The sequence below is a fragment of the Myiozetetes cayanensis genome, unplaced genomic scaffold (assembly GCF_022539395.1).
Source record: "Myiozetetes cayanensis isolate MyiCay16 unplaced genomic scaffold, myiCay2020 scf2-11, whole genome shotgun sequence".
Classification (NCBI taxonomy): Eukaryota; Metazoa; Chordata; class Aves; order Passeriformes; family Tyrannidae; genus Myiozetetes; species Myiozetetes cayanensis.
In genome coordinates this window covers 40,369,981-40,396,303 of record NW_026087411.1, presented here as the reverse complement: position 1 = coordinate 40,396,303, position 26,323 = coordinate 40,369,981, and the positions used below count along the sequence as shown (strand labels likewise).

At 38.2% G+C, this 26,323-nt stretch overlaps 1 protein-coding gene across 6 annotated transcripts in view; it reads right to left on the bottom strand.

Annotated features, from left to right (window-relative positions):
- Nucleotides 1-25,792, bottom strand: part of SIPA1L2 (signal induced proliferation associated 1 like 2) — a 127,608-nt gene extending 101,816 nt beyond the window's left edge. For 2 of the 6 annotated variants that reach the window (XM_050314602.1, XM_050314603.1), the window contains exon 1: nt 25,492-25,792. The gene's annotated coding sequence lies outside the window, so the exon portion shown is untranslated. The remainder of the gene's footprint in view (nt 1-25,491) is intronic. The other 4 variants (XM_050314598.1, XM_050314599.1, XM_050314600.1 and 1 more) reach the window with 2 other exon arrangements.
- Nucleotides 25,793-26,323: the final 531 nt, after the last annotated feature.

The following is a 26,323-nucleotide window of genomic DNA, read 5'->3' as shown; positions in this document are numbered from 1 at the left end:
GGTTTGTTGTTTTTAGTTTTAGGTGACCGCGTCCACTTATGAGACTAAGGCATAAGGAAAAAAAATTATAAATCTGTGTAAAATGAAAATCTACTGCTTCCTACATGCAAATAAAATATCAGGAACAACTCACTGGCTTTAAAATTCAGCACAGCGTAACACATACCATATGTATGTGTTGCAAAAGAGAATTTAAAGGTGTTATCAGTGCAAGTTCCTGGCAATAACTGGAAAAAAAAGCATTGCTAGGGCAAGAGGTCATGAACCAGTAGGCACTGAACCAACAGACTGTTTCGTTATGGATCTGCTTCAAAGGTCACAATAAAGGGTCCACAGCTATTCCTTGAACTGTATTATAAAAGGCAAGTAGCTTTAATAATATTTTCAATCACAAGGATGAGAAAAATTCAAGAAGTTCTATAAAATGCTTTGAATGAAGATAGTAGTAAATTCATCCAAAAAAATTTAGAAGCATGCTCTGAGAATCTGTGGGATGACTTACAGCCAAGAGACTATCTAACAGTGCAAAATTTACATCTGACATTTTTACATTTACTTCTCAGTGAAGGTAAATAAAAACACATATAAAATTAAAATATTTTAGCTAGGTTTGTGTGATTACAGAAAGATAAATCATAAAACTACCATGTACCAATAAGGTGATTTGGCTTTCTATTTTATATCAGTGTTAACAGAGCTTCAAAAGGAGTTCATTTTAGCATAATCTCAGATAGTAAAATCTAGCTTGAAAATATACAATGATGTATTCATACTGAAAGAAAGGAAAAGGACACGCATAGAGCAGAAACAGATGTTATTTCCTGCACTAAATCACCAGCATAGGGATAAAAATAATTCTAGTAAGTATTTTACAGAATAGTGCATACAATGGAAAAGAACACAAAGTCTCAAAATCCTACGTCAACTGCAAATCAAGGTTGATAGACACCAGTAACATAAACAAACAAAAAGCCCATAAAGATGGAATGCAGGACAGTTTACTGTTTCTCCTCTTTCTAGGCCTACTCAAAACTAGGCAAACACTTGAAGCTTCTTTTACCAGTATGCTCACAGTAGCAAGAAACCTCCTGGTGTAGTTATAACCTAACTGGAGCAAACACTTTTGCCAGTGAGGCTTTCATGGCAGAACTAAAACAAAACTAAACTGTATCAGTAGAAGTGTTGACCAATATCATTACATAACTGACCTGTTTGCCAATAGAAGACACAATTAAAAAAACCCAGGACATTAAACAGAAATTTCTCATTCCTAACCTAATCCTAACATAAAAATTACATCTGATAGTGACAAATTTCACACATGAACATCACTCCAGTAAAACCTGAAACTAAAGCCACAGTAAATGCCAAAAGCCAACGAAAAACATGAGAAGAAAGCAACTGCAAAAGAAAGCAACTGCAAAAATGGACAATAATTTTTTTAGAATGGCTATGGAATCTGGTCAATTTTTGAAAAGAAACTGCTTTCAATTTTCTATAAATACGTTCCTGAGAATATTATCCTTATTAACATTGTCTTTCTCATAAAAAAAGTCTTCATACTTTCCAATCAGTGGAAGACCAAGCTTCAAAATATCTGCCTCAAAGACAATTTCTAGACTATTTATGGAGGTAAAAAGTGGAATCAACTGATCCTCAGAGTAAAGTAGGATTTAGAGGATTATGTTGCTTTTTTGTGAGGCAGCCAAATGGAAAAACATTAGGCCTTGTCCACATACTAATTTTTTCTTTAATCCAAAGGTCTTATACAGAACACTGCTATCAGGAAAAAAAAAAATTAAGATTTGAGAAGAAAAAAAATTTTATATTTTTAAAACATAATTTATTATTTCAGCAGCATTCGAAAAATTTTCTTGATAACATCCTGCTCCTACACTCATGAAGATCTACAAATGGAAAAAACTCAAAACTGCAAGCAATGTACGTTCCTTTAAACTTACATAAAGTAACAAATTATAAATCAGAAGTAAGTATGCCTATTTTCTTACATGTACTTTAAAACTTATTTGTAGTATTAGACATCATAAAACTGCTGTGCATTAGGCGAGTATCATAGATCTGTTTTTCCTGGACATCTCATCTTTTACCGATCCCAGAGTCACAGCTGGGTTGCTTTGTTCTCTCGGAAGCAATATATGCATTTCATTTGCTGGTTCCTTAATCTTTATCTAAATGTGCACTGGAATTTAAAACTAAAACTTTGTTTCTACAGGGATTGTCACTGAGGAAGTCAAGTTGGGCAATGACAAGGCAAAGAAGAGTTCACATTTAAAGATACCTGAAATGCAGGTAGAAATAACTCCTGAATAGAAAAGTCAATCTTTATTAGTAGTCCTGTTTGGCAAAAGCTCAGACATTCATAATGTGGCCTGCTCTACGCTGCACCTCATTTTCAACTACAAAAAAAAATTAATCTTCTGAGTGAATATTTGGTATTACTTATGTCCAAATCTTTTCACATTTTTCATTCCTATCTTGTTGTTGTTGGAAAAGTAGAAAGAGAGAATAATATCAGTATCTGATATCTGATCTTCTCTGGGCCTATTTTCTTTCTCTACCCAAAAAGTTTTGGCTATGCAGAAGAAATTGATTCCAGAAAGAATGAGCAGATAGGCAGCATCCTAGTCAGGAAAAGCCTAGTTCCAAGCAGGCTTCCTAGTGCCCTAAAACTCTGCACAGATGGTCACTGCAGAGCTAAGCTCCACAGCAAGTTCAGTACGTCCAGAATATCACCTTGCCATGTTCAATCTACACAGTAAGTCTGATGTACCCTGAGCACACTCAACTTACAGAACTGGAGCCGTATTTCTGATGGCATATCCAAGGGAAAACATAAATTCCACATAGGACCATGAAGGTTAGCTAATGCCTTGTTGAGTCATTTGTTCTAGATTGTGGGATACTGTTGGCATTTGTCTCTTCAACACTCTGGACTTATAAGAAGAAACCTTATGCTTTCCTCTACACCTAGACTAAGTCTCATTCATGAGTGCAGTAGCTCTTTTAGTAACACTCTGCCTTGAATAAAGAATTAGAAAGCTACAGAGAGAAAGTAAACAAGCAGACAGACACTTCTGGCCTAGAAGAACAGAAAACCAAATACAGGCAGCAAAGGAATTACTCTGTTTCTTGTGCCAAGACAAAGACAAGGCTCATGCACTTAAGTGCCATGGTACCTGACTGATTCTATGATTTGCCGAGACACACCAGAAGACAGACCACTTTCAGTTGCCATTTAAATACACATTTGCACATACTCCAGCCTTATTTGCCAAATTAGGCTGAAATACCCAGACATTAGGACTTCTGTGTGAGTAACTGGATCCATGGGGGGGGTGGGAGTGGTGAATCACTTCTTTAACATGTAACACTGCAGTTAAAGCTTTTTAAGTATCACTTTTGAAACAAAAATGGAGTTCAGTATCTACTAAGCAAACAAGATTCTTTACTTTCTTCTTTGCCACACTTACTTGAATATCATGAAAAGGCAATTGTATTAGGAATCAACCTGAACTTAATATATAACAAAAGAAACTACGAAAAACTGCTACAATAAATTTTCATTTTTGAGTATGACTTAAGTACAAGAACTGCAGATAAAAGAGATACAGCTAATGGCAAGCATCTTTGCTTTCAGATTTTTCCCTATTTGCTCAGTTTTAGTGGTAAAGCTAGTGTCAGTCCTATCATCTTAAACATATGAGGTTTCAAGAAAGAAATATTGTTCCATAATGCTTAAGCAGAATTTGGAGTTAAATACCTAATCAACGTTTCTTACTGATAATAAAGGTTCTTGCTAGTGCTACAGAGGGTAAATGAAAATCAAGTAGCTATTCACAGTAATTAATTTTATAATACAGGCAAGAATAAAATAACCTGATTCACACCAGAATTATAGTTAGTACATTTCACATTTGAAGAACTTTCAAATATATACACATTACATGCACATTGGAAACCATTACTTCCATGAAAAATACAATTATAACACTTGTCTAGCAAAGACATCTGTATTTCAAAGACAGACAGCTGGAAGACAGATGTGTAAAAGTAACTTGAACATGTATCTAAAAGTACAAGTATCAAAAGTGCTTGTTTATAGATAAAAGCCACATTAAAATAAAAGCTAAGAGCTTATACAAAGTGTAGTCTATCTCTGATTTACTTCTTACAGTGATCACAGCTTACACACAGGATTTGGGATCAAATCACAGCACTCCATGTCCTAGCTCCTGCTTTGATTTCAGCAACTAATGGGGGTATCTAGCACATTTCAGGGTCAAGACTGAAATGGTTACATGTATTTTGCCATGTATTTCCCTTCCAAATACTAAATTCAATTTAACTCCATATAACTTTCCATATTCCCAACACAATAGGCTGATCTCTGTAAAGGCACTTTTCCTTCCTTTCATACAGAAAATATCCTGTAAACAGCCTATATCCCCACTCTCCAAGTGACTCCTTTTGTTTACAGGAAGGAAAGGGAACAGAAATCTTGCCATAAAACAGTGAGAGCTAAAAAGTTCTGTTTCACTTCCTACTGTGCAGGTGTTTCATACAAGAAATCCATTGTAATTCTTCATTTCAGAGAGAAAACATGCTGCTTCTTTTTGAAATACAGATTGAGAAATAGAAAACAGTAAGGCTAAGGAAGCAGCAGCCTGCTTTACTATGAAACAAAACAAAGGTATACAATAATGATTGCTTTAAAACTTGTGAAATCCCTGGCTTTGGACACCATATATTTTACACACTGACTTGTAAACTGGGTTTTCCTTCTAAATCCGTAAGCTCTTTCTGAATTTTATGCTGCCCAGCTAAACATGTATAGATCAATGTTCCAGACATCACTGGAAAAAAAAACCAAAACACTAACCAAAAACCAAACACCCAAAACCAGCAAAAGAACATAAATAAAAACACAACAAAAAACCCTCAAATTTCTCCCTTATTTGACAAGGTGGTTGTTTTTAATACCAATGCTGGCTGCAGTGTTACAATGTCTCTTTAAAACCCAAAGTGGAATTCCCCAGTTACAGATTTTTCTGTTGCCACACACAATAAAAAATAACTTGCATTGGTTCAGGATGCCTGACACCTCAGTTTGTACACTTGTTTGTGAGTTTCGTAAGTACCAACATCCATCACAGTAAGGATTGCATTAATCTCTCCAAGATCTGTAATCCTCTACAGCCTAGTGGTGTGTGGAAAATTCAAATTCTAAAAGAAGTCAAACAGATGAGGGCACTAATCATGTTGTAGGCTATACATACCACTCAGTTTAAAAGGAATTTGACAACTTTATCACTATTACATACAATCACAGCATATCTATCACAAATGCTGTCACAATATAAAATGATGTAAAATATAAAAATACTATCACACAGTTAAATTTGCCCTTTTTAGAAGGGATATCTTATTTGATCCAGGCTGGTTGAACCTCACCAAATACAGGTCAGTTTACAGATATTTCACCATCACAGTAAACACTGTTCCTAGTTTTACATACCAATCCCTGTGCACGCAGCCAAGGAGGGATGTCTCCCCAGTAGATGCACTTCCAAACTCTTGAGTATCTAGCTGAGTAGCACAGGGAACAGGATTCAATTCTCAAGGAGAACACTGCCCAAACACCCATCTCATATCTTAAAGCAACAGTAAGCCAGCTGGAACGACTGAATGGGCCCAAGACAGATTGAGGATCATCAGGTAAATCACCACTGTTTCAATCAAAACATTTTCAAGGAAACATGCAATTACTTGAGTTTGTTAAAAGCAGCTTTCCCTATTTTGTGATCAGTTACCTTGGAAAACAAATTACATTACTGCAGTGTGAATACTCAAAGATTTGCTAATTGAGCGCAATTAATTACACAGCAGCACTAATGTTAAAAGCAATAACCATTCATCTTTTGTCTGCTTAAGTCTCAGATTGACTGCAATTTTGGATGATCCTTTCTCTGAGAAAGATCACACACAGCACACATGCTATGTCACACAAAGTGAACAAGATTGCCACACTCTAATATAAGTAGCAGTGTAAATAGGCCTATCCTTAGGCCAACAGAATTTTCCTATACACACGCAAATGTAACTATAGCTTTATCCTGAATATGAAAAAACTCACCCTGCTCTGTTCTATCACATTTTGAATGAATAAAGAATATCCTTCATTATGAAAATAGAAAAGATAAGATAGAGATAGCTCTACCGTACTTGCTTTTCAGTTGGGAAAGGGTGTGAATTACATCAAAATGATTTTGTCAGAAATAAACAGAACACTCTGCATTGTCCATTGTTTCAATAGATGTCTTTTTACCTATAGTAAACCTACAATTAACACGGAATGTAAGGATCTTTAATAAAAGGTAATAAAGAGCTAAATCTTAATAATTTATATTTTCAACATGACACTTTGCACACTGCCGTTCACGTACATAATTTGAACACATCCTCTTCATTCCTGCCTTTATTTTTCTTCTACAAAACAATGTTCAGCTCCAGGTATTGTTTTCTCCCCTCGCAACACCTCATTTTGACAACACAGCAAAAGCATGTAATAAGTAAGATCACAAAGAGAGCATGAAATAATACCAGTTCTGGCACTGCAAAATACCATGCTTCAACCACAAATTATAGAAAATTCAGTAAATAATATAGAGTATATAGTATAGCTACTTTCAGATCTTTGGTTCTATTGCTTTTTTTTTTTTCTGCCAGGAATAGCTCAACATTTCGTCCTCACATTCCCCCTTTTTTTTTAACTTTGTTCAATGCCAGACTTCATCACAGAAGAGATAAAGAGCTTAAATGTGAGTGGTTTGGTATAACCACAGCGAAGTTGAGTACCACATCGCACAGTGAAAGAGACAGGGCCTCTTAACTTCCCTGCATTTTCAGAGTACAGCAGTAAGGCATTTGCAGTGCTTTTGATATCACCTGAACACAAAAAAAAGAGAAACCTCATGAAAATGTAAATACTGAAAATATTAATGATAAAGGTGAGTTATCAGCCTGGAACCAAAGCTACTAAACAAGGCAGAAATCATTGACAGTATCCACAGAAAAGCAGATAAGAATAAAAAGAATCAGCTAGACAATGAGGTAGTAGCTGACCATTTCAATTAAAGATAAGTGGAACTTGGCAACTGACTTGCGGTAACTGCTTAAAAGCAGGAAAGATACAAAAATTACTCACAGGTCATAAAATGTGAGTGAGAAAACCATAACGAAATTACAGTGTTGTGAATGCTATTCACAGAAATAAGATGAATATTTTTTTATATTGCCCCCATGGGTCTGTTTAATATTTTATTTACCATTAACATTTGTTTGGGGTGAAAAAATACTTTTTGTAGTTTGAGTGAAAAGCAAGATGTTAAGTACTACAGAAAACCCTAAACATTTCTTTATCAGCTTGGTTTTCCTCTAGAGTGAAACGTAAGACGGTTTTCAAATGCAATCAGTGAAGGGATATGCTTTTTGACAGTGATGTTTGCTTTTTCAAACATTTCATTTTAGAATGACGTAATAAAAGAAAGGGGCTAGAGGATGAACAAAAACCTAATCAGTTTAGGTTGAGACACTTCTGGAAGTCACGCAGTCCAATCTTCTGCTCAGAGCAGGACCAGTCATCAGCACTGGAAATGGTCAGGCATGACCATTTCACACCTGATTCAGCAATGTCTTGCTGAGTCTTCAAGACCTCCAAAGATGGGAAATTCTCCAGGCATTCTGTTCCAGGCCTCCCTCCACTACTATTGAGCAGTGCTCTTCCTCACTTCTAACCCAAACACACAACATATCATCGTTTGTGGCAAATTTGGTGACACTGAGAAAAAAAAAAAAGAAATCACCTCTATCATTTTTGAAACTACCCTTCAAGAAGCTGTGGGATACTTAGGTCACTCAGTAGCTGCTTCTCTGTCAGAGTGAACAAGCTTTGCCAGCATCTCCCAATAGGTCTTTTGCTCCAAGCAAGAGCCTTCCACCCATCTTTTTGATCCTCCCCAGTTTGTCTACATCCCTCTTGAAATACAGGAAACAAGAATAGATATTTAACATAAATCAAGATTATTAACATTTCATCCAGCTCTCGTACTGAAATATCCAGTAATTTAAATAAATTAGCGTGCAGAATTTAGAAATTAATTCTTCATTACAGACAATTATAACCTCTTAGTGTTTTCCATACATGCTGAACTTGTGCATTTGACTGAAAATCCTATTCAAAATTCTGTAGTCCGCTTTCTCTTAACTCTGAAACAACACTGAAAAGATTGACAATGCTCAGAATTGCATTTGAACATGTCCCATTTCCCTTCAAATATCAGAGACAAAAATAGCATAATTGGTCATCAACTTCATTCCAAGAATATGAGTCTGATAATTTACTACCACTGCTTTTATAGTCAACACTCAATTACATAGTATAACAGCGCAGTGAAATAAGCCAGATTAAACACATGCAAAAGAAAGAGGAATATACAAGGCAAATGCACAACAGAAAATAAAGAATTAATGGTGATCCTTTCGAGAGGTACAGAGACCTGAGCCATCATCTGAGCTGATAAGCACACTACAGTATATCGTAACAAGAACACTATCCCTTTTTTAAGTCAAGAGGGACTAACTTGGGAGCAGCCAAAACTTTCAGCATCCCAAATAACATTAATCCATATCCACAGATCAACAGGATTTGGTGACAGATTTTTGGGTATATGTTGATTGCATTTTCATTGAAGTCAAAGAAAGCTTGTCATAGACAAAAATCACTACGATTTCACCCATTAAGTGAGCTGGGGAAAAGAATACCTTTTTTGAAGGTTGTAATACCAGATGTTTCAGGATATGGTATTCAGCTGTCTTATATTAAAAAACTTGAAGCCATTTAAGTGTAAATTTTAAATAATAACATTGATTTGAATAAACATTTTTGGGAAACTGGAATGAGATCATAGATCTTTACGTACTTTACAAAATTATAACTTATTCTTCTTTGATTACTTTTACTAAGGAAACATTTTTACTACATTTTGAACTCCCATTGCAACTAGTGCCCAATATCCTTACACTACAGCCTAGCGTATGTTCTGTTTGCCTGAACCAAAAAAAAAAAATTTGCTCACCACTCTTCCACTCATCCACTGTTTCTGAACTGTTACTAAATAAATAATTAATCTTACCTGTTAGGGGACTGGGGAAGTTGATGGTTTCAGTTGTGGGGTTTTTGCTTGTTTTTGTTCCTCTCCACCCCCCATCTCCCTGATATAGCTGCAGAGAAGGCTCCTTCACAATGCATTTTTAATACGGGCAATTACAATTACCACCTCTACTGCTGTTTCCCAGCCCTTTGTTCTTTACTGAATGGCAAAACAGAAGACTAGTCAGTGAATTAACTTGAAAGTAAAGCTTGGTTGCTGGTCAGGATTGCCTCATTTTGATTCCCTTTCTGTTTATGTTTGACAGATACTTTTTCTATTAAAAAAAAAAAAAAGTTTGAATTCTTAAGGCCATTATTCTTGCAGGCGGAGCTTCAAAAACGTACTTCAAATATGGCAGAGTTTGTGTGGTTCTGAATGAAAAACACACAGTTTGTATTTCCACCATGGCTAAATATGCCAGCCCGCCAATCAAACTGGAATCATCCCAAAAGCATGAGAAGAGAGATGAGGAAAGGCACAGAAAGGCCTGCCTCCTGTAAAAGAAAAAATTACTCAAAACAAGGTATGTTTGCTGTACCAGAAGTATGTGAAACAGTATTTTTCATGGACTTTTTTACACTTTACTGTCTGGGGAAAATTAAAAATACAACATATCTAAATTACTGAATACTTAGCAGAGATAACAACTTCACTTTGCCATTTGCCATACAGAGTAATTTCTTCTTCTTCAGTAGGATAGACCCTGGGTTTGTGTATTTAAAAAGTCAAATGCTGCTGAACTTACAAAAACGTCCTTAAGTGTGGAGTAGTTACAAAGAGTCAGTATTTGTGAAACTGGAGTAATAACCACCTGAGATTGGGGGAAAAGAAAAAAATGTTGGCCAGGAGACAAGTCCACTCCCCATATTTCTGCACACAGTTACACAGTTTAGATATCAGCACACATCATAGAAATAAAAAGTGCTAAAAAAGGCATTTACAATCTTCATCTAAAACTCCACCAGTTAAGACTTAACAGATTTCAACAGATTCCAATATAAACTAATCCACTTCTAAATAAAGCAAGATTTTGGACATATTTATTTAAGAGAGTCAAAATAAATGTAAATGTACAACTAGGAGACTACATTAAGATAATACAGTTCTATATATTCATTTAGATTTTCTATGAAAACTAAAATTAAATTACCACACTTTTATAAACAGAGCAACTCATTCTCTCAATGTGTGTTTTCTAATGCACCAGTTTTAATGCTTTTCCCCAAACATTAGTTATAATGGCTCTCATTTGACGTTCACTCTTCTAGTCCATGCATAGGAGAGAATGCAAATTAAAGTACTGTGTGCTTGGGACTTAAAAAGACACCAAGTTTCTGGCTGTCTTTTATACCGAAACATCTTATTTGAGAAAGACAGCAAGGCTCTGAACCCTTGTGCATTCTGCTATGCCACATCTTCTGCCTCAAAAGTAACTCCCACTTATTTATTCAGTGTCTCATTCACAACCTTCCATGTTGTTGTGAACACAGACTTTTGCTCTTGTGAAAAAATCCTTAGTAACTTAGAGGAATTCAACCTAACCCAAGACAAACTTCTAAGGCTGTAGTTCTAGAAACACATCCTTTATTTTGGCCATTGAACCAAAACTAAACCAAGACAAACTGTTCTATTATAAAGCTTTGACTGCTATTAGGAAGAAGGTTGGAGTAAAATACTGATTTACAACACATTTTGAAATTGTGTGTGCCTTCACATAGTTTTATCTCAGTAATACACTTACATAACAATTCATACCTATTAAGGATATACAATGTATTTCATTCTGAAAACTGCAATCGAACAAAAGAGCAATGAAAATCAGCAGTCAAACACTATAGCATTTCCAGTAGGAATAGACATCTAGCAATCAAAAAAAACAAACCTCTAAATCATAAATATCACAGACCAAGGATAAACTGTCTCTTCCTGCTGACTTATAAATCCAAGATCAACAAAAAAAACCCCAAACTAACCAATCAAAACAACACCAACACCACCCCCAAAGAAACAGTCACTCAGAGATATGTTTTATTTATCTTTCTACATTTCAGATGTGTGCACAGGCATGCAAACATACACACTCCATTGATTCACTCACCCCTCTCCCATCTGGTAAAAATTTCCCCACTTCCCCTCCCAAGATCATTACTGCTGGTTTCTTTCTTTTCAGAAGGAAAAAAAAAATGCTTGAGACAACTGTACAATTGCAATATACCCACTCTGCAGCTATTACAAATATTCTAAATATCACCCAGCACTTCTTTCCCCTTCCCACAAAGGGAGCGTATTTCTTGTTTCAGTCATGATTATCATCTACAGTATTTTAAAGCAGCTCCTACTTTTAACAACAAAACAGGTGTGGAACTGCTTTTTGCAAAAAACAGAAGTGTTTTCAAGTTAAACTACTTTTAAGAAGTACAGGCAAAAACAAAAAAACAAACAAAGGGAACATAAAAGATGATCTCATATACTTTGGACTATGAAGAGGCCAGAAGATTTGTGTTCAAGAATTTTCTCTGCCCCCACCACAGAAAAATATAGGGAAAGGCAAAGAAAGAAAACTTGAGATTTGCTTAATATACAGTCCAAATTCTCAAGTACTCTACTCAAAATACCAGTGATCACAAAATACAGATCTGCACTCCCACCTGTATTTGTCAAAGGGCAGCCAGGAAAAAGCTGAATGAGATTCTTTTGATACAAGGAAAATAAAAACCAAAACCACTATATAAATTCATCTAATCTAGTGCTTAATATCTATCAATGAAGCTTGACTTATTTTCTTTTAGATGAACAACTCTTTTAATCTAATAGAAAAATTGAGGCCATTTTGTATAAATGGAGGATATTCATAATAAATGTTTTCATATTCCCCTTGTGTTTTCATTCACTTGGTCTTCTCACTCTCCCTCTAATTAGGAGCATCTTGAAGGCAACATATATCCACCTATTCTACAGCCCATCAGTTTGTGGAGAGAAACTACTGTTAATACATTAACTTCCCAGAAAACACAACCTTACACCTTCTTATCTCTTAAACATGAATGTTTTCAACTCTTCTAATAAGATAATGGCATCTTCATTAACTTAGCTTCTCCACGTTGAGCAGTTTCTAAGTTTTACCAATTGTTCACCTTCAATTATAAAAATAGTATTAAAACATACCAGTGGCTACGGTAGTCACATAGAAGACAGGAAAAAGGTATCTCTGTCAAAGATAGCAGAGTTATCATTAAACTAATGAATAACCTCCAGAGTGTACACACTCTATGTTTCAGATAAGATGTTAAAATAAGAAAAAAATAAAGAAAAGAATCGTTATTCTATCTGAAACAAAACCCTTCTGTCAAATTATTCCAAATATTGATCTCATACCTCTCTGCTGTCATGGGTTTATGTGGCTCAGTTTTGATAGTGGGGGGGGGCTATAGGGTGGTGTCTGTTAGAAGCTGCTAGAAGCTTCCACTGTCCTATGAAGCCAATGATAGCCGGCTCCAGGAGGGACCTCCTGCTACTGGCCAAGGCTGAGCCAATTAGGAACCATAGTAACACCTCTGTGATAACATCTTTAGGAACAGAAGGTGTTGCGCAGAAGAACAAGATTTGAATCCTGAAAAGTGTTTAGGCATTTAAAGTGCATTAAAAAAACCAACCCACACCCCCGCCCATCATCCTTGTGAACCATATACAGGCTTTTGGTCTTTGGAACCTCTTGCAATGTTTTTATTGCCTCTAACTGATGAGGTAAAGTCATTAAAAGCCTAACTGGTTTGCAAGGACAGAACATGCTCTATAAATTTAGAAAAAACATGGTCCACCTACTTCTCTACTCCATACTGTACATGTCCTTTAAAACACATAGCTGGAAAAGGAATTTCACTGATTTGCCAGTGGTCAAGGGGCAACCTGTGCTGCTGGCTTACTCAGGTGCTGAGAGCATGTCCTCTTGGCAGCAACAAACGTCAAAACGTCGTGGGTAGGAACCAAATCTGAGCACACACTTCCCATCCATTAGGTGCAGAAGAGCTGACAGTCAGCTGTCTTTCACCCAGAGGTATGCTCTGCCTCCAGCCTCTAGAGAGACAAACCACACACTGGGCCCCCCTGGCCACAGTAAACCACCCAGGGTTTAAGTGGGTTATGCAGTTGTACCACAGGTCTGTGCTTTTTAAACAGAGAAAAGTCATTTTTTTGTTCCAGAAGTGTGTAATGGCAAGTCAGTAGAGGGGTGTGGGAGACAGAACAGAGCACGAGTGAAGGGCATGCAAACTTTTACTGTAGAATGAAAGACTGCATGTGGGAGGAGAAATGTATTAGGGTAAAAATTATGTCATTACAGTTTAAGGAAAAAATGCACTTGAAACAGATTTCTCTTTTTAATTTACTGCCAAAGAGGTTGAAGGCCATAAACATTTTATTAGAAGTTCAGATTCTAGGTTTCATAACATAACTTCAAGGTTTTACTGTGGTCAGCTCAACTATGAGGATTTTTATACTGTTGCTATAAATCAGCTGGGCTACTGGCAATTAGTTGCAATTTTGTTGAAAACTACTTTACATGAACTAAAAAACCCAATAAAGAAATAGAAAAATACAAAGCAAATATAGCAAGCTGTGTGTTTATTTTGGTGCACATAACCAAAACACTGGTATGTGATCAAATCTATGAGTCACACTATTATAACAAGCAAGAGCCATAAAAATAAAACACTGAAAAGAGTATCCACTATGAGATAGCGATCTGTGATCTTTTTATTAAAAATTTAAATAACAGTCATAGTGCTTTCATGAGGAGAAAAGCGAAGATAGATGGGGGGACAGCCTGAGGAATACATATTTTTTTCCATCTCCAGCCGAACATTTAAAAAAAAAAAAAAAAAAAAAAAAAAAAGCCTGAAAAGTAAAGTAGGTGCTGCTGATGTAGGGCTTTTAAACCTTCAGAAAAACGATTCTCAATCCCTTTCCTTAATAGTGTGGATTTGTCGGCTGGTTTTGTTTATTTTGTTTAAGTACCCTTTCCATTGAGCAGCCATATCTGAGACCACTAAACTCAGTTTGAGTGAGCTTGACAAAACTAAGACACAATATTTTTATAATTCTATCCAAGTCATAACAGTTAGAAAAAATATTTACTTCCTGAATACTGAGAAATAAGAGATTACGCCATAAACTTTGTTTCATTTTGCTATTTGCTTTCTTCTCACGTTTCTTCTCACACCTTAAATTTTTGTAAAGCACATCACCTTCAGCACTGTTGTTTTTAACTTCCATGTCTCAATTACTCAGTCACACTGTAAAGTATTCAGAATTAAAAATGCAGTTTATGTTATGGTCAACATCTTATTTGGGTTAGTTTCATTACAAAGGAATATAATTTACATTATCTGAAACTACTTCATCATGCTAATAAAATATTGCTAAGTGAGAAGATCAGGAGAATAACTTCAAAAGCTTAATCCTGCTCTGAAAAAAAAAATGCCAATGAACAGACTTTTTACATTCACTAATGAATTATTTAGTTCTGAAGGCGTTTATAAGACACATTTACTTACAAAAAGCAGGAAATCTACACTACCTCATTTGAGAAGTGGTCAGCTACAGAACTTGGTTTGACTTTAGGTTCCAAGAAGATCTGCTTTCTCCTACATGTGCCATTAGCAACTGTTCCAACCTTGATAAAAGATTAGTTGGACTGCATGAAAGAACACAATTTAGAGTAAAGAAGCTCACATATAGCTACGAAAATTCTAGGCAGATTGTATTTTAAATTATTGTCACTGTTTGCTACATAAGCCATATTCAACCTATTTAGAAACTCGGCAAGAGCTACTGCTTTAGCTGGGTTCCCACAAGCATCAAGGACAAGCTGGTTCAAGACCTGCAGCTCTACATAGAAGAAAGATTCCCTAGATCAGCTCATCAGTGGTATTCAAGAAAAATCCTTTTGGTACAACCTGGAATGAAGGAAGTAGCTGATACAGTACCATACTGAAAAGAGGACAAGTAAAGAGACAATTGACTCTCCTGAAAAAAAACCACCTAAAAGAGTTTATTAGATGAAGTCTAAGGTCATTCTTGGAATCAGTTTTATCTCGTATTCTCAATAAGGACCTTGACACAAAGTGAAGGTTACTAATAAAATGTGAATACAACACCAAGTTGAGAAGCACTGGCATTGCAAAGGAAGGTAAAAAATAAAACTGAGAAAGAACAAAGTAAGTTTTGATGAACAATTTAATTCCCCTTTTATGTTTGGAGTCACTCCTTCAAGATGTACAGAATAGAATTTTGATTTGTGTAGAATGCTGCTTAAATTCTTATTAGCCATAGTAAAACACAGAAACAAAACAAGCATAGAGAAGACTTCTGTTCGCCAGCCACTGTATTTGTACCATACTCTACAAGAAGCATCTAAACGTTTGTCTTGTTTAAAGACTGACTAAAACTTTAACTGGATCAACCTCAGAAAACTGAGTTCTGCCAAAGCAAGCTGTCTATAAGTATCAGGAAGAAAGACAAAGTATTTAGGTTAAACAAGGATATTGGTAGAATCAAACAAGTGGGCTGCTACCTCAGTATGTGTTTCACATACAGATTAGCAGAAAATTTTAGTCGTCAGTGAACTGAGTCCCTGAACAGTCTCCCAATACAGGAGGAAGAAGAAATAAAAAAAAAAAAAAAAAAGCAAAACACCACACATACACTTAAAAAACCCACAAAAAACACAAAACACCAAACCCAAACAAAAAACACAAACAAAAAAACACACACAATAACTAAAAAAAAAGGAGGGGGAAGAAAAAAACAACAACAACAAACCACTAAAACAGCAAACCATCAGTAAATCAAAATGAAGTGCAACTGATTTATGAGAAAGATCAATGCTGTAATTATTTTCTATAGCAACTGGATAATAAAAGAAACAAGTAGTTCAGTTCAAGGCAAAGGAGGTTTTGGGCTTGGGCTGTTGATCTGTGCCTACCAACAGTCTTAATTCAAGAATTTTAGAGATCCATCAGTTTAATAAAATTAGTGTTTTGACCCCTTTTTTTTGAAAACATGGCTTAAAAGGACATCTGACTCAGCTTCTCCACGTCCTTTCACCTTCAGTGAAAAAATCTTCAGAATACAAGTCATAACCCTCTCTGCGAACTGACAAGTACTATCTATCAGGGTTATTTCAACTTTAAGGAATTTTACCCTAAAGGAAATTCTTTCCATTCCCTTTCCTGTTGTTATGATTATCTCAGCACGCATTTGCAACCTCTTTCATACTGAAGCCAAATGTTATACAAACCTCTGAAATTTTAAACACTTAATAAAATGCATTCTATAAACCAAAACAGGGAGTTGAAGGTCTGATTTGTGCTCTGATAAACACAGAAATACTTAAAAGCGTAACAACTGTGAAGTTGCATGAGCAAGAACAGGAATCATCTCAAGCTTCTGAGGTTCTGCTGGCCCTTGTTTGTAGCTAACGAAACTAAGAGGTTAAGACTGAATATAAAGAAGTGCAAACAGCACCTGTTTTCAGAACTGAACCATTTTATTTGGATTTTTAAATACTTAGACAAACCATGGCCTTTTTTTCCAGCCACACAGGTAATGGTAGCTTAGGTTATCAAAGTTCCACAGGACTAAAATTCGTAGTCAAAGCAAAAGAATTAAATACAAATGTAAGTTTGACTTGCTGAGAGCCAATTTCAAACTCGTGTCCTGCTCTTTAATAGTAAAACAATCTTTTGGAAGAGATCCAACAGAATCACTCAATAGAAACTCACACATTCAAATTCTAGTATTGCTAATCATGTTTTAAAATTCAGTGACAAGGTGAGCAAAGTATATCTGAAGCCAAACCTAAGAGGACACTATTGCCTTTAAGCACTTATTCTTTTGTTAAGTACTATAGTTATAAAATATTCAAGTGCTAATAATTTATTTGGGAATTGTTGTCAACTGGTTTAAACAAAGAATATATAAAAGGATCTCATAATAATTATTTCTTAGTCTTGTAAAAACATCTTCCCAATATTAAAATATTCTGCATAAATTCTGTACTATAACAAAGTGGAATCATAGCACACTGGAATATCAACTAAAATTCTTAATTATTAGAGCAACTGATACCATAAAAAGCTGTCATATTGCATAGATTAATTCTAACTGGAAGCCACCATAGCACTTTATTCAGACCAACCTGCTTAGGGCTTTGTCCAGTCTAGTCTTAAAAAAAATGGAAAGAATGTAGATTTGACAACCTGCCTGTGTTACCTGTTCCAATTCCTCAGTATCCTTAGGGTGATTTTTATTTGCAAGTGCCAAATCAGAACCTCATCTGTTTTAGATTGTGACTGCTGTCTCTCTTCCTCTTGTCATGTACCTCTGTAAAGGGCTGGCTGTCTTCTTGATAACCTCTTAGATATCACCTCGTGAGGTGATAAGTATCTCCTGAGCTTTCTGATGCCCAGGCTATGCAAAGCCATTTCCCTCAGTCTCCCCTTCTGCACCCCAAGCCCCTCATTTTGCTGGCTTTCCACTGAACTAGCTTCAGTTTACTCAGTATTTCTTATGTACTGGGGGAACCAAAACTGGAATGGGGTATATCCAGTATGGTCTAAGGAATACTGAATATTGGCAATCCACTGGCTACGCTTCTGTTCATAAAGTCTAGTATGCTGCTGGCATTTTTCACTGTCAGCGAAGACTGGCATGCTGACTCCTGTCTGTCAGAATGTGCATGTCCCTTCCAGCAGAGCTGTTGCCCAGGCAATCACTCCCCACCCTGTGCTGTGGCAAGGCATAAGAACATGCATTTATCCTTGTTGAATGTCACCAGGTTCATCACGGTCGGTTCCACCAGCCTCTCTAAACTGCAGAGCACTGTCCTCAAACATGTCAACTACTCCCACAGTGTGATGTCACATGCAAATTTGATGAAGATACACTTCATCTCCTCCTCCAGGTCACTGATCACAGTACTAAACAGAATAGGTCCCAGCACAGTACTTCACTTGTAACTGGTCTCCAGGTGGAATACAAACCATTAACTGCTACGTTTTGAGCCTGACAATCAAGTCAGTCCTCCCGTCCAAACCATAACATTGCAACTTTCTTATAAAGATGCTATCAAAACCACGCTCAAAGACTGGATAAACTCAAGATAAATGATGGGCAAACTGCCATAAACAATATTAAATCTCATCTGATGGCATTTACAGCCTTAGTACTGTATATATAAAGGTGCCAGGACTATGAATAAGTATATAAAAGATACTCATGAACTTTAAACAAGGCCATTTTAATTTCTGCTTAGGGGGAAAAAAACCCCAAAACTAAACAAAAAACAAGACCCAAATCAAAACAACTGCATTAGAGTTCTTCCTATTAAAGGAATAAAACATAGGACTTAAGAAAAATATGTTTATGTATGAAACAGAAGGGTTAAGTTTCAGAATCTGTAAATGTAGTCCATGAAAATAAAAACTAGTTTCTCCACCCAACCAAGGGAACCTGAAGTCATTTTCCACCTTATGCCATTTCATGAATCATGAAATGGGAAAGACTTCCCACTATAACAAACAAAGCAATACAATGAACTACTTAAGTAAAACTTGAACTTATTTATCGATTTAACTGATAGGTATTATACCTACAGCTGCAACAGATGCCTATGTATCTCTGCCAAATTAGTCTGTGAATGGACTGTTGTTTCAGTTGCCTGAAAAGGGAATTTGAAATAGAAGGTTATATTTTTGATAAAAGGATTTTAACTACCTGGACGTCACTTGATTGCCTTCTACAGCTCAACCCAGACTGAAGAATCTGAAGATCAAACTAAGGAATATCTCTCTATCAGCAATAAAAAGGAAGTTATGGAAATGCCAAAACAAATCCCATGGTGATGTATTTCACGAATTGTTTTTTTAAATCCTCAGTTATTTGAAAGCTTTCTTCATATAATTCTCCCTGCTGAACACTGAACATCTTCCCACCCTAAACACAACAATCTAAAAGTTATTGCAGTTCAAAATACTGCACCTCTTGCATGTAATAACCACACTCAGAGAAGCACCTTTGTAGTCATTTAGTTTGTTGTATATAACTTGCATTCTTTTTCTCATTTACCACGTAACAAGAAAAGTAGCTCTTCAAAATGGCAACACCTATAGGGTTTATGAGCCTTATCATTGAACACCAATTTCACATAATATTTTTGCCAAAGACATCACAAACTAAACCTAACAGAAATCCCCACTGGTTTAACTTGTTAGTTCCAGTGTCAGACTGTAGCACACTGACATAACATAGCTTTAAACTAATTCCTGCCTTGTATCAACTTATATCACAGGTTCCATACTGTCACACTTCAAACATTTTTCTCTGAGCCTCAGATGGAAGAGAACAGAGGAGTAATGACAATCCTGTGGAGAAAACAGGCCATGGGTTTGTAAATACAATGGGTTGTTTTGCATTAGAGCAATGAACAAAATTATCTTCACATTCATCATCAATTAGAATTTTTACATGACAAACCCAGAGCATCCTGCTGAACCCAAATCACAGCTGGCAATCCTGCAGCCCAATGTGGCACGGCAGCCACCGTCTTTGAAACAGCTCCCTTCATTGCTACAGAGAAAAACCACGAGGAGCAATAATAATAAGCTGTTGTCCTGACAACCTTACAAAGTAAAACCAAGGCTTACTTTAGTACAGCAGAACAGCAAGGACAACATGATCACTGTAAACTGCTCCTAATTCTTCAACAGCAGCCGGCCACAGCAATGAGGAAGACCAGCACAGCAAAATACATATGCTTGTTAATACCGTGTAGATGATGTGCACATTAGGCGTGAGAATGTATGAATACACACGGCCACAACATTCTGACCTTTTCTCCCCCACTCTGTGTCACACAAATATTACAATGAGATTTCATTCTAAAACATGTCAGGTGTTCATTTTTAGTGCTGAGAGGCCAGAAAAACACTTAGGAGTGCTCTTTTTCTTGAACGTACTTTAGGTACGTAAAAGTAGGAAATAATTAGTTTTGAACAGAAACCAGAAATGAAAACAGTCAGAGAAGCGTGATTAAATAATTTGTAACTCTGAGGTGGAAAGAAAAAAAAAATTTTTGGAAAAAAAAAAAACAGACTGAAAACAGACTGAAATTTTCTATCTGTCACAAATACCTTCTTCATAAAATAGAGGAGATAGAACTGCTTTTTGCAGTGACAGTTTTCCTAACTATGCCTTAATTGCAGTATTTCTTTTTACTCCCCTACATGAAAGGGAAAAAAATAGCAAAACATCCTTTAACAATGTGTGCATTCATAACACCTGTAGAAAGTTTTACTGTGTCCCTACTCACCTTAATTGCCATTTTATATCATATCATTTCACAATTTATCAGTTTGACTGAAGTGACTGTAAAAATCCAAAATGAAATACAAGGTGGCCCAGAATCTCCTTTCCCTCTCATATACATAGGGCAAAACAAATGTAAGCAAAAAAATCCCTCAAAACAAAACAACAACCAAAAAAAAAATAAAACTACTAGAAAAATTTTATGCAAGTATTAAAATACATTTTGCTGCATTTGAACTAACCTGCCACAGAACCTCTACTGTTCTGAGAGTACCTTTCCTTATAAAAACAATTTTAGTACCATAATCTGCTGCTTCTGTAATATGCAAAACAGTTCTATAATTTCATCACAGATTGTATTAAGTTTAAAATAAAAGTTAAGTGAATCTAAAGGGAAATGGAAGGGCAAATTGTTGAGTTTTACATGAGCTTTATAAGTCTCATCTTTTAGCTTTTGAATCATAGGTATTTCACAATATGAATTTTCAGTCTGAAATTACAGGAAAATTATTTGATGGGATTTATGTTAGAGGACACATATTACACATACATGCAGGCAGGCATTACCACAAGTCACAGCCACTATGTCAGGGAGAATTTGAGCAGTGAAGGGAGAGGGGAAGGAAAGAAGAAACAGCAAGTAATGTAGGCAAATATCTGCAGAGTTGAATATGGGACTTTGCAGGACTGAGGACAACAAATGAAGGCATTATATAAGAAAAGATTCAAAGTCGTTGGCAAAACTCCAAGTCCTGTGTTCAGAATTTTATTTAAGCTGCTGAGGGGGAGGGGCAGTCATGACAACTTCAGCTACTGCCACCTTCCAGCCTCCTAGCTGCTACAAGCCGATTTACTACCTCTCCTCTCCCTAGCCTCCTTCTAGATTCCCTCACATTCAAAACAGCTATGGTATCTTTCTACATTACATGTCATAGCTTTAAGAAAAAAAAATTGAGTACAGGTCATTTTTGTAAGGAACACAGAATCCCCAGCTAACAGCAACCAAAATAAATGTCTACTTCATTTCAAACATTTACTATTCTTAAAATGTTTTACAAGCATCAGATCCAATAAAGCTGTTTGCTTGCAGATCCAAAAAGACAGGACGGTAGCTGCTTACATTTATTACATGCTCAGAAGATTACCTCCATAAGGATTCAAGACTCTAAGAAAACCTTTAAAATTATGTATAGACTGCTTGTTATTTAAGAAATTCCAGAAAACCAGAAGAATCCGCTTATAAATCTTGAGTAGCTAACTGCTGATGTAATTACAGTTTCATGATCCAAACAAGAGCTTACATATCTTTTAGTAGAACTATGGTGCAAAATATTCACAATGACATTTCTGCCTACTGCTGTCCTGTCTAACTAAAAACCAGAAGAGTATCACCAATTATAATAATCCTTTTCAATCTTCTGTTCATTCAATTATGCATGAAAGTGGCTTTAAATCTGGGGTCAATGCTTTACTACAAAGGAAGACAGGTTCTCTCTCATTTACTTCTGTCATGATAAATCAGATGTTTAACATGAAGTTTGCTCTTTCACAACAAACTAAAAAAAATAATAGAGCTAATCATGTGAAGTCTGGCAATTCTTAAAAATCTAACCAGTCATATGGTATTATCACTGAATGTCATGAGGAATTGCTGTTATTCTTAATGCAATTTATGTGAACAACTAGTGTTTAACAAACAAGCAAACAAACAACTGTGAAACATACTTTTCAATCTACTAATTAAACTACAAATTCCCTCATAAATTCTTCTTCCTGGATTCTTGGATATGGTAGACAGACCTCACGGTATTTCTTCAAAATTCAAGTAGAAAAACCAGGAAGAAAAAGACTGTCAAGGCACCCCTACCTTAAACTTCCTGAACTGTTCAGATTTATAAGAGGATAAAAAATCTTTTGAAAATAAAGAGATAAAAACTGAAGTTGGCCTTGACATAGCAAGAGGTAAGGTTTTAAAGAATCTAATATAAATTATGTCTCCTAATATAAGAAAATTTTCTACTTTAGGTACAATATTGCAACATACATAAACAGCCATGTCTACTTCACTGATCCACAACCCAGCTCATCCAAACATTTTAAAATTGCAAAGTATTTTAAATTGTAAAGCAAAAACTGCATGGAAAGAGAAAACACTGATTTCATTTCAAGCTGTCAAAACAGCTACTGTTGGTAATCTTGCATGACTAACGTGAGAAACTAGATAACCCAGTGCCCCACCCTCTTTCCACAATCTGTAACTTATATTATCATAATAACATAGCATTTCTCACTCAATATTACCAAACCAGATCTCTAAGCAGTAAAAGGTATGAGCCTACTCAAAATATTTTAACCTCCAACCGTCTAAACATGATCTTAGCTCCAGCCAAGGCAAGGAGAAAATATTTACTTTCTCCTGCAGTTCAAACTGGTGATCTGCAGATAAAAAGCTTAGGTGCAATGCCTGTGTCCAGTATGAAGCTGAAAGTGAAAAGATGAACTGCCTTGGTTCAGTTGTAAAGGTCAAAAACAGCAAAAGGGATGGTTTTGCCTGTTTGACCACTGCTTTGCTTAGTTCCTCATTTGACTCTCTTCATTTGCAAGAGTATTTCACAATGCACTTGAGTAATGGCATGTCAGTATATGTCTGCAAAGAAAAGACCATATTATCTTTCTTTCAGGAAAATGAAATATAAACCTTTAAAAATACTGATATGCACAGTAAGCAAATACCAGCTAGAAAGAATTGAGGTTTCATTTAGTTCTAGGCTTTACATTATATCCTTGGTATATATGAATGAAATGATCTTTAACTGATCCAACAGGACTGGTGAAACAGTCTGGCATGCTTACAAGGAGTTATTCCTTCTTGTTACATCTAAGTGCTGCATGACCTGGTAAGGTAACCCACTGGGCACGCAAAACCAAGACAATACATTCAGAGACCTCTCTAAATCTAGCTTTATATGAATGCTATATAAATTATAAATCAACTGTTGTGGACCCTAAGTGATGCTTAAATATCTATAATGCATTAGAGCTCTTGATGATTTAAACATGTTTGCATTAATAATAAAAGATATTTCGAAGATCAAATTTAAGATTGAAGTATTTCAGAGCTGCCACCGAAAAAGCGAATGGAGGGTAAATAACACATTGCACTGACAACAGGCACAGTTTTGGAAAAAAACCCACAAGAAATAGAGTAATATGGCATCAAGGCAAGGCATTCCTATATGCAGCAGGCTGTGATGTACTACGTTTCTGAATCCAACTCCAAAATGTTTCAGTCTAAGATAGCTAGGTACAGAATCTGGGAAAAATTAGCTGAACAGACAATTTTAATGCACTATGGTCCTTTCAAAAATAAGCCCATCAAAGTAAGTAACAAATGAGACTGAATTATTGGCTTTTCCCCATTTTCAAACATCCTGCCTTATCCAGCTGCCTTCCTTTAAAGCAACCTAAATATTTTGCAGAGTTACCTTCCAACTAAACAAACTTTCTTTATATATCAGTGACACACACGTAAAATAATGTCTAAGCAGCAAGATAAACTGATCAAAACAATGAATTATGTCAGCTAGTAAGCAAACTTCAAATTCTGCTCCAGCCTAATCAGTGCAGAACTGACCAGAACATAGTTTACTATTCACGTGAAGAACAAAAAAAAAAAAAACAACGGATAAATACAGAAATAGCAAGCAGGCTGCAGAGCCAGATTACGTGCTTTCCTTCCCTGTAGGATAGCTGATATAAGAAAGCCATCTAGTGTTAACTTTTAGAAGTGAAAACTGCGCACAAAAGAGCTCAGGGAAATTTACATGTGCAATTCTCTTCAACTTTGCATATCTTTTGCATCATAAAAAATAGAACTCGCTTCCTCTAGAAAAGCGAGGTTGAAAGCAAGTATTCAAACTACTGATGTATTAAAATAATGCAGCACCAAGTACTAAGGTAGTTTACTGACCTACTTCGTGAACCTTAACAGCCATATCTGAAATTTGTCGACTCCGGAGTTGCCTTTGTCAAGCCTACATAACGCTACTTCCCCATTCACAGGGGCTCTCACCAGCCCAGCAAGGCGCTGCAGCCGAACACCGAAGGGGTACGGAGTCAGGAACATAAAATCTAAAGCAAAGTTGAGTCCAGCTGGCTACCATTTAATGAACTCGAACGCTAACTTTGGAGAACGGACCACTGAACAGCTATTAGAATACTACAGCACAACAAAGAGTGCAAAAGGATGTAGGTTGCGCCTTGTATCCAGTAACTAAATAAACAGCATTAAAATCATTTAAGGAAACTGCACAGGCTGAAGATCCTTTCCCTCTGCCACCCCAAGCGCTTGGCGGTTCCCACTGCATCCACCGTCTCCGCTCTGCGCAGCAGCTCTACCCCAGAGATGTCCGATCCAGGCAAACTTACTCCGTAATTGCCATTATTGTCGGAGTGAGACCGGGAGAGGGGAGCGGCGTGCCCCGGCGGCAGAGCCGCCCCGCAGGTGACCGGCGACCCGGGGGACACCCCCGCCGCCCCCACGGCCATTCCTCAAGGGGCAGATCCCAGCGCTATTTATAAAGGCGACCTGCGGGAGCGACCCATCCCGGCGGGAGCCACCCCGCCCCGGCGCGGCGGGCACCGAGCGGCGGCCGGGGAGAGGACGGGGGGCTGGCGGGGAAGGGCGGCCCGCGGCTCCTCTCCGCCTCCCCGCTCCCTGCACCAGCCTGCCGTCCTCCCGCGGAGCTCGGAGGAGCCGAGCCTCCCTCCCAAAGGCACCTGAGCGGAGAGGACGTGGGTCCTTCACGCCCTTCTCCAAGCAGCCCCCGAGCCCTTCCCGGCACGGAGAGCACTCGCACGCCCGCGGGGTACGGACGCGGTGCCGGGCGCCCCTTACCTGCTGCCGCCGCTGCCGCGGCCGCCGCTGCCCGCGCTCCGGCTGCTCCCGCCGCGGGACCCCCATGCCCCCCCCGCGCACACGGGCTGCGCTCCGCTCCGCGCCAGCGGCGAGCAATCCTCTCCTCTCCCACCCGCGGGGAGCCGGAGCCCTGCACGGAACCGAGGGGCGCTCGCTGGGGTATTGCGGGCTGGCGCGGGTGCCGCTGGTCCTCGCCCTCCTCTCTCCCCCGCGCTGTGCCCGGCGCTGTCTCCGGAGCTCGGCTCTGGAGTGCTGCTCCGGAGTGGAGTGCGGCTCCGCGGCCGGACGGGCGGGCGGGAGCAGCGGGCGGGGCGGGCGCAGCGCCGACACTCTCACCCGCGCGCGCCGGCCCCCGCGCGCCCGCAGGCCCCGCCCCTGCCGCCGGCCCCACCCCCATTGGCTGAGCCGGCGCGGCCCCGCGGGAGCGCCAGCTCCGCATTGGCCGCTCGCGCTGTCGCGCGCCCGGCAAGGCGCGGGCCCCGCCCCCGCCCGGACACCGCCTCCCCCTGCCCCCTCCGGCCTCAGCCCGGCCCGGGGCGGGAGGGGAGCTCGGGACGCTCCGGGAAGGGCGCCTGGTTTGGGATGGGGCCGAGCAACAGGTGGGGTGAAGGACGGAGCGAGGCAGAGAGCGACGAGCAACGAGCTGCTGAGCGCCCCGTCCTTGAGTGGGATCGGGACCCCCACCCTCGTGCCCAGCCGAGCCCCGGCGGAGCAGCGCCGAGGCGGAGCTCCCCGGCCCCTGCCTCTCTGCCGTCCCCGGGCTCCTGAGCCCCTCGGCTCCTTCCCGCGGGAACCCAGGGAGGGGCGAGCA